Here is a 9,692-nt window from a genome sequence, read left to right on the forward strand (position 1 = left end):
GGATACGCTGTAGTATTTCTCGTTGAAAAGGCTCTTGAATTCCTCCCAGGTCATAATAGCTGTATCCCTTCGCTGCCCTACTACCTCCCACCATATTCGTGCATCATGCCTAAGCATATAACTGGCACAATCAACCCTATCCCTTCCTTCAACCCTCATGAAGTCCAGGATTACAGACATTGTACTCATCCACTGCTCAGCCTGCAGTGGGTCTGCTCCCCCCTCGAAGGTAGGAGGTTGCTGTTTTCTGAATCTTTCATATAGAGGTTCCAACTTGTTCCCAGTCACAGGTTGAACCGGAGCCGGTACCACACTAGGCGGTGGTGGTATCACAGTGGCCGGTGGAGGAGCTGGTTGCCTGTACTGACTAAGCTCATCCTCTGTTTTCTTCAACCTAGCCTCCATCTCTGCTAAAATCTGTTGCCAGTTCTGAGGAGCAGGTGGAGGGTCCTGCCCCTGGTTATCATCCTCGGCCTGAATGCCGCGGAGTCTCGATGATTGGCGAGGCATTGCAACTAAATGCCTGCAATCAATGACACCGCTCATTAGGCATGATAACAAGGTCCAATTTCCACCTCTCAATCTCAACAACAACCAAGATCAATCGACCAAAGTGACATACAAATACCATGCAGCATACAACGGGCCTTGCCCTGGCATCATGCATATGTTATTTCAATCATCATGCTCATAATAATTTAGGCAGGCACACAAAGCATTAAACACATATTCATGAATATATCAACCGATCATACCAAACTACCCTGAGTCGAGCTTTTCAATGGCAGCGTGCGTACATGTTCGGTCGATCTCCAGAACCAATAAACCTTGGCTCGCTCTGATACCAAGTTGTAACGCCCTACTACCTTAGAGCCGTTACTAAGTGAGTTTAAAACAGAAATTGTGCATTTAATTGACTCAAGTGGTTTCTAAAACCAAAAGTGTGAATAAACCAGAGTTTAAGGCTGTACTCTTTGAAAATGTTTAGTTTCATTAAAAACGTTAATTATAAAACATCTGGGATCCCAAAATAAGGTTTACAAAATATTTACAACTCAAAATAGATTTACACTTGATCAGCTATCAAAAGAATGGTTAAATACAGCCATATACAAAATGCCCCCAACCAAAGCAGTCGGGCAGGCCGAACATGTACGCGCCGCCCCCACGCTCTCCATACTCATGGCCGGTTGACTGACTCCTTGCTTTTACCTGCCACACGGAGCACCCGTGAGCCGAAGCCCAGCAAGAAAATCCAAATAACACATAACATATGCAAAGTAAATAGCTGGCAATAATTTACTGATACATAGGAAAACCATCATAATAAACAAGTACGGCCATGCCGCTCCCAAGGCTTTACCAAAGCCTTGAGTTTCGGTTCTCACCGCGAGGATAACTCATGTATCCCTTGGGTCCCACCCTGAATATAAGCATCCCATGTGCTGTGTGTTACTTCGGCCCACGGCCGCCCCGGCCTATGCCGTACCCGGCCTCTGCCGCTCGTTTCATCATAATAACACATATAGTACATTCAAAATAAACATTCACACACATCATGGTTCATTTAAGTTTAAGCATTTGCACGTAATACAATCCGGGGCCACGCCCTACAATCACACAGTGGGGCCATGCCCTAAACTCGGGTGTTACGGTTTTCTTACCTGTATCCCGTGCTTTCCAAAGTACCACGGTCACGAGCACGGTCCTCTTAGCACGAGCCTCTCCGAAATCCTAGTCACAACATACATAAAACACTTTTAATACTAACCAACCCAAAACCACTTCCCGGGACCAATCCCGCACTCTCGGGACTCCCAAAATCCTAAAATAAGTCATTGGAAACATCCCCCGAACCCCTGGAGCAAAAGCTCAAAAATGGAATTTTGGTGTCCTGAAAAATGGCCTAGCGCCGCGGCTCAGCCCTACAGGGCCGCGGCGCTAAAGCAAGTCAGAGAGCCTGATGGACCCTAAACGGGTATGTTTAAAAATTTATATATCGCAAGCGCACGAATCGTCCATATAGAATAGTGATCGTAAGCAAGGATGTCGAACCCAAAGGAGTTGTCTAAAATCGAAAATGAAACTATTTTAAATCAAAAGTAATAAATTCTAACCTAGTTCCAAAGATTGATAAGTTTTAATAGTATGAACATAAAATGAAATATTGAAAAATAAAGCTTTTTAAGATAATGAAAATAAACCAATAATGAGTTGAAAATAAGTATTAAAAGAAAAGATTATTAAGATACTAGAATCCACAAAATGTAAGTTTAATAATATTTATTAGTATATTGATTCCCAAGTTTTAGTGATAGTTAAAATAATTTAAACTATCATTTTCCAAAAATATTTATAATTTTAAGCACAATTTTCTTATAAAAAGATAGGATTTTTCTTCACTTTTCAAAATTATAATTTCAAAGCATTTAGTGTAAATCAATCTAATGAAATAACAAATAAATCAATGAACATTATTTATAAGGCAAAACATAATATTTTTGTTCTAAGCATGGATGTGTACAATTTAATGACACATCTTACACAAAGAATATTATGTTTATGCACTAATGAAGAACAAAGTGTAAAAATGTTCTAACAATCTAAAATACAAGATATTTAAGATGAAAGAAATATATGAAGAAGAAAAATCTATAGACTTTGTTGCATTACAAGGGAAATCAACATACAACATAAATATTACCTAGTTACAAGTTGCTTCATCATGATCTTAATAATCTTATGAAAAAGATTAGAAGCACATAACTAGAATAGAAATTACAAAATAAATGACATACATACTTGCAAAATGCTCTTGAAAAACCCAAATGGAAGAGAGAATGGTAGAGAGAAAATGAGAGAAAAAGATGGTAACCAAAAAATTAAGCACCCCAAAAATGGTCTTGAAAGTCCATATTTATAGCCAAAGTGAGTTTATTAAAATAATCAATTTAAATTAATTAAATTGATTAGATTAATTAAATAAAATAAATATGGTATGTAGAGGTAAATTATAGGGTGTAATGATGATGTTGTGGTGAAAATGTGTAGGAAAAAGGGTAAAAAGTTGGCATTTTTGTCATAGGGGACAAAGGGACAAAATGCATTTTTGTTGGGCTCAATAAGGGAAATGGCAGCAATGTGGTGGTTGGGTGTTGGAGGGGGGGCCACGGGTTGGGCCTAGAGTGGGCCTCACGTGGTTGGGCTTTTGGAGAAACACCATTTTTCTTGTTACTTTCTTTCAAAATTACCATCTTTCCTTTGATTTTCTTGCTTTTCAAGGGCAATAATTTTCCTACACAATAAATTATAAACTAAATTAAAATTAAATATTTTCATTAATAAAATATATCATATAACTCCCATGAAAACATTAATTAAAATTTAATTTACATAACATTTAATTTCAATAAAATCATATTTTTAGCATTCAAACTAACAATACTAATTTTAAATAATTAAACTACAACATATTATAATAACATATCTATAAAAACATATAAAAATCTAGAAAACTACAATAAGACTAATAAATTAAAAATTACATAAAAACTTAATAAGTTAATTAAAAACTCATGAACTAAGCAACAATTAGCATGTAAAACATGGTAAAATAACTCTATTTTGTAGAGTTATCACACCCCCAAACTTAAAGTTTTGCTAGTCCTCAAGCAAAAGAGAAATTAAAATACACATATATATATTTTTTTTATTGGTGATATAAAAATGATTTTCTCAAAAATTGCACAATGAAAATAACTCTCAGAAATTATTATGAATAAAAGTTAAGCTTATATAATTAATTAAATTGTCAATTTTGCTTTTAGAAAATATGTTTTTATTAAAATTATTTTTCACTTAAACTTATAGGAAATAAGAGTTTTTATGAAAAATGTAATTTTTGTTACAAGCAAAATTGACCCTATAATTAAAAACAAAGCTTAAAAATTATTCATATTTTTAAGAGAATTAATTTCAAACTCAATCAGAATTTTTATCATTGAAAATGAAAAATATCACCAAATTTTCTTTTTTTTGTAAATAATTTTTTTAATTTTTTTTTTTTGAATTTTTATGAAAATGAACAAATAAAAAAAAAATTAACAAAACCACAACATATAAATAAATAAAAAAAAATTCAAACAAACATTTTTTTTCTTTTCAAACAAGCATACATAAAATAAAACACACAACATTAAAAACAATGCAAAGCAAACATAAATAAAACACAAAACAAACACAATAAAACTCGATACCCCCAAACTTAATTTAAGCATTGTCCTCAATGTGTCAAAATATAAATATAAATTAAAATTGACAAGAGTGTAAAGTTTAGAATGGTCGTACCTCGATATTGTGCATTGCGAAGATAGAACAAGATAGAACAGGATACAACTAACAAAAATTAAATCGCACATAAAACAACAATACAAATAAAACACAAGTTATCAAGATCACACAGGAATCAAAGAGCATGGTAAACAGGGTCCTCAAGGAGTATCTCATCCACTTCATCAGTTTTCAATTCCAAAAATGGTTTTAATTTTTGTCCATTAACTTTAAATATATCACCATTTTTAGGATTTTCAATTTCAATAGCTCCATGTGAAAAAACAATACGAACAATGTAAGGACCAGACCACCTAGAGCGTAACTTTCCCGGGAATAAATGCAAACGAGAGTTGTATAAAAGGACTTTCTGACCTGGATAAAAATCTTTTCTCAAAATATTTTTATCATGGTAAAATTTCATGCGATCCTTATACTTTTTTGAATAGTCATATGCATCATTCCTAATTTCGTCTAGTTCATTGAGTTGAAGCTTTCGTTTCTCACCTGCTTTGTCTAAAGAAAAATTTAACTGCTTAATTGCCCAGAAGGCTCTATGTTCTAACTCAACAGGTAAATGGCACGCCTTCCCATACACAAGTCTGTAGGGTGACATGCCAATGGGTGTTTTGTACGCGGTACGATACGCCCATAATGCATCAATGAGTCTTAAGGACCAATCTTTCCTAGTTGGATTCACAGTTTTTTCTAAAATGTGCTTAACTTCCCTATTAGACACTTCAACTTGACCACTAGTTTGTGGGTGATATGGTGTTGAGACTTTATGTGTAATGCCATATTGTTTCATCAAATGTTCAAATGGCTTATTACAAAAGTGAGTACCGTTATCACTAATTATAGCACGTGGTGAACCAAAACGGGAAAATATATTTTCTTTCAAAAAACGAAGCACAACTTTGTGGTCATTAGTGTGGCATGCAATAGCTTCAACCCATTTAGATACATAATCGACTCCAACAAGAATATAAAGATTACCAAAAGAGTTAGGAAATGGTCCCATAAAATCAATGCCCCAAACATCAAATATGTCAATAATAAGAATAGGATTTAAATGCATCATGTTTCTTTTAGTTAAACTTCCTAACTTTTGGCAACGTTCACAAGCTTTACAATAAACATATGTATCATGAAAGATAGTAGGCCAATAAAAACCACATTGTAAAACTTTAGCAGCTGTTTTCTTACCACTAAAATGTCCTCCACATGCATGATCATGACAAAAAGATATGATTTTAGACTGATCACAGTTTGGAATGCATCTTCTAATTATTTGATCAGGGCAGTATTTAAACAAGTAAGGATCATCCCAAATAAAGTTTTTCACCTCAGAATAAAATTTAGATTTATCATGCTTAGACCAATGAGATGGTATTTCTTTAGTGACCAAATAATTAACAATATCAGCATACCAAGGTAATGAAGAAATATGCATTAATTGTTCATCAGGAAAAGTTTCAGTGATAGGAGTGGAATCATGTATAGTTTCAACAACTAGTCTAGATAAATGATCAGCAACAACATTTTCAGATCCTTTTTTATCACGTATTTCTAAGTTGAATTCTTGTAAAAGCAGGATCCAACGGATCAAACGAGACTTAGCATCTTTTTTCGATAAGAGATATTTTAATGCAGCATGATCAGAATAGACAATAATTTTAGATCCTAACAAATAAGATCTAAATTTCTCCAATGCAAAAACAACAGCAAGCAATTCTTTTTCGGTTGTGGAGTAATTTAATTGAGCATCATTTAAAGTTTTGCTAGCATAGTAAATTACATGAGGTATTTTTTCAAGTCTTTGTCCTAAGACAGCACCTATAGCATAATCAGAAGCATCACACATTATTTCAAAAGGTATTTTCCAATCAGGAGGTCGAATAATGGGTGCAGTAGTCAACAAATTTTTTAATTTTTCAAAGGCAACATGGCAATTACTATCAAAGACAAAAGCATTTTCTTTTCCAAGTAAATGGCATAAAGGCCGAGAAATTTTGCTAAAGTCTTTTATAAATCTTCTATAAAAACCGGCATGGCCTAAGAATGATCTAATTTCTTTCACAGTTTTAGGTGGGGGAAGTTTTGAAATAAGGTCAACTTTAGCTTTATCAACTTCTATTCCATCAGATGAGATTACATGACCTAAAACAATTCCTTTTTTAACCATAAAATGACATTTTTCCCAGTTAAGCACAAGGTTTTTCTCTTTGCAACGAATTAAAACAAGTGAAAGATGGTGCAAACATTCATCAAAAGAGGAACCAAACATAGAAAAATCATCCATAAATACTTCAAGAAATCTTTCAACCATGTCAGAAAAAATCGAAATCATACATCTTTGAAAAGTCGCAGGTGCATTACATAATCCAAAGGGCATGCGACGATATGCAAAAGTTCCAAAAGGGCATGTAAAAGTAGTCTTTTCTTGATCTTCTGGGGCGATGGGGATTTGGTTATACCCCGAATACCCATCAAGAAAACAATAATATGCATGGCCAGCTAATCGTTCAAGCATTTGATCAATAAAAGGCAATGGAAAATGGTCTTTTCTAGTAACATTATTCAACTTTCTATAATCTATGCACACTCTCCACCCTGTTTGTACTCTAGTAGGGATTAATTCATTTTTCTCATTTTCAACAACTGTGATCCCAGACTTCTTAGGCACAACTTGAACTGGACTAACCCATTGACTATCAGAAATAGGGTAAATGATACCTACGTCTAACAATTTTATGACCTCTTCTCTAACTACTTCTTTCATATTTGGATTTAATCTTCTTTGACATTCCCGAGAGGTTTTAGCATTCTCTTCTAGATGGATTCTATGCATACATATGGATGGGCTAATTCCTTTAATGTCTCCAATGGTCCAACCTATGGCTTCTTTATGTTTTCTAAGGACATCTAACAATTTACCTTCTTGTTCTTTATCTAAAGCGGATGCTATGATAACAGGTAAGGTTTCAGACTCTCCTAGAAAAGCATATTTTAAATTTTCTGGCAAAGGTTTAAGGTCTAACTTTGGAGACTCAGAAATTGATTGAACATGACCTAAGGGTGAAAAAGGTTCAACTTTGGTTTCATTTAAGGGTATAGGTTCTACCAAAGAATTCACATCATCATTAGAGTCATCAACATGCAAGTTCATACCAAAGTATTTTTCACAAAAATCAAATAAGTCATTTCCATCATTTTCACAAATACTATCTATCATGTTAACTTCATGCACTTCTTCACACTCAACAGATTTAACCACATTAAAAACATTCAATTCAACAGTCATATTTCCAAAAGATAATTTCAAAACACCATTACGACAATTTATGATTGCATTAGATGTAGCTAAGAATGGTCTACCTAAAATGATAGGAATTTGAGCATGCATATTTTCCACAGGTTGAGTATCAAGAACAATGAAGTCAACAGGAAAATAAAATTTATCAACTTTTATCAAAACATCCTCTATAATGCCTCTAGGAATTTTTACAGAACGATCGGCTAATTGAAGAGTTATAGAGGTAGGTTTTAGCTCACCAAGACCAAGTTGCTTATAAACAGAATAAGGCAATAAATTTACACTAGCACCCAAATCAAGTAAAGCTTTGTTAATAAAATGATCACCAATAATGCATGAAATTGTGGGACACCCAGGATCTTTATATTTAACAAGACTCTTATATTGAATAATGGAACTAGCTTGTTCAGTTAAAAACGCCTTTTTAGGAACATTAGTGTTTCTTTTAACAGTACAAAGATCCTTTAAAAATTTAGAGTAGGCAGGAATTTGTTTAATGGCATCTAAGAAAGGGATATTGATACTAACTTGTTTAAAAACTTCTAAGATGTCATTATATTGGCTGCCTTTTTTAATTGGAAGTAATCTTTGTGGGAATGGGGTTTTTGGAATGAAAGGATGGATTGGAGTTTCTTTGTTTGATGAGTCATTGAGATTAGAACTAGGAGGCTGACTCTTTTCTTTTTCTTTTTCATTTTCAACTTCGGGTATGTAATCGGGTTTGACAATTTTCTTTCCAGACCTAAGAGTTGAAATTGATTTGACTTCTCCATTATGACTAGACTTTCCTATCTCATATTGACCTTTTGGATTAGGGATAGGTTGACTAGGGAATGTTCCTTTTTCTCTATCAGCTAAAGCAGTGGCAAGTTGTCCTACTTGTGTCTCGAGTTTGGTAATAGATTGAGATTGATTTTGTAGGATTTGTTGGGTGGATTGCATAAATTGTTGTAAAGTATCTTCTAAGGAAGGTTTTCTTTGTTGCGGATATGGTTGATTTTGTGGGGCATGAGCTTGGTTTTGTGTGTTGTATTGGTGCCCTTGATTCATTTGGGGTTGGTTTTGTCTCCATGAAAAGTTCGGATGGTTTCTCCAATTTGGATTGTAGGTGGACGAAAATGGGCTATCATTTGGTTTCCCATAAGTATGAAGTGCATTGGCCTCCTCAGAAAAGGCTTCTTGGTAGGAAGGGCATGATTGGGCATTATGGCAAGGACTAGAACATATAGAACAAACATCTTTTCTAGGTTGAATTGGAGAGTTTATAGTTTGGCTTATGGCTAAAGCTTCTACTTTTCTCGCTAATTTATCTAAGGATGTTCTTAAGTCTAATTCTTCTTTTACTTCATACCTTCCTCCTCTTTTTGGTGAATTAGTTGACCTAGACCTAGGATCAAAATAATTCCATTGTTGTGAATTGACAGATAAATCTTCAAGGGCGTCCCACGCCTCTTGTCCTTGAAATTTTAAAAATTTTCCAGTATGCATAGATTGAATCATTTGACGATTAGAGGGAGTCAAACCATCATAAAAATATTTTACAAGTCTCCATTTTTCAAAACCATGATGAGGACATTTTAATAATAAATCTTTAAATCTTTCCCAACATTCATAAAACTCTTCATTATCTTTTTGAAAAAACTCGGAGATTTCTCTCCTTAGACTATCAGTTTTAGACATAGGAAAAAATTTCAGTAAGAATTTATTATAAAGTTGATCCCATGTAGTTATAGACCCCGTGGGAAGGGAATTTAACCAGGCTTTTGATTTGTCTTTTAATGAAAAAGGGAACAATCTTAGTTTGACCGACTCATCAGAAAAATTTTGAAATTTAAATGTTGAGCAAATTTCTAAGAAATCTTTGACATGCATGTAAAGATCCTCTCTATCTAACCCATAAAAAGATGGCAATAATTGAATGATTGCGGGTTTAAGCTCAAAATGAGTAGCAGAAGTAGTAGGTAAAACAATGCATGAAGGAGCATTAGATGAAATAGGTGCAAAATATTCAAGCAAAGTTTTTTCAGGCACAACATTTTCATCAACA

The 9,692-nt window shown here is 34.0% G+C and overlaps 1 non-coding gene across 1 annotated transcript; it reads left to right on the forward strand.

The window, feature by feature from the left end:
• Positions 1 to 9,203: 9,203 nt before the first annotated feature.
• Positions 9,204 to 9,310, forward strand: LOC133833414 (small nucleolar RNA R71). Its single transcript, XR_009892795.1, has one exon. It is a non-coding gene; the product is annotated as a small nucleolar RNA R71 (small nucleolar RNA).
• Positions 9,311 to 9,692: the final 382 nt, after the last annotated feature.

The sequence above is a fragment of the Humulus lupulus genome, chromosome 4 (genome assembly GCF_963169125.1).
Source record: "Humulus lupulus chromosome 4, drHumLupu1.1, whole genome shotgun sequence".
NCBI lineage: Eukaryota > Viridiplantae > Streptophyta > Magnoliopsida > Rosales > Cannabaceae > Humulus > Humulus lupulus.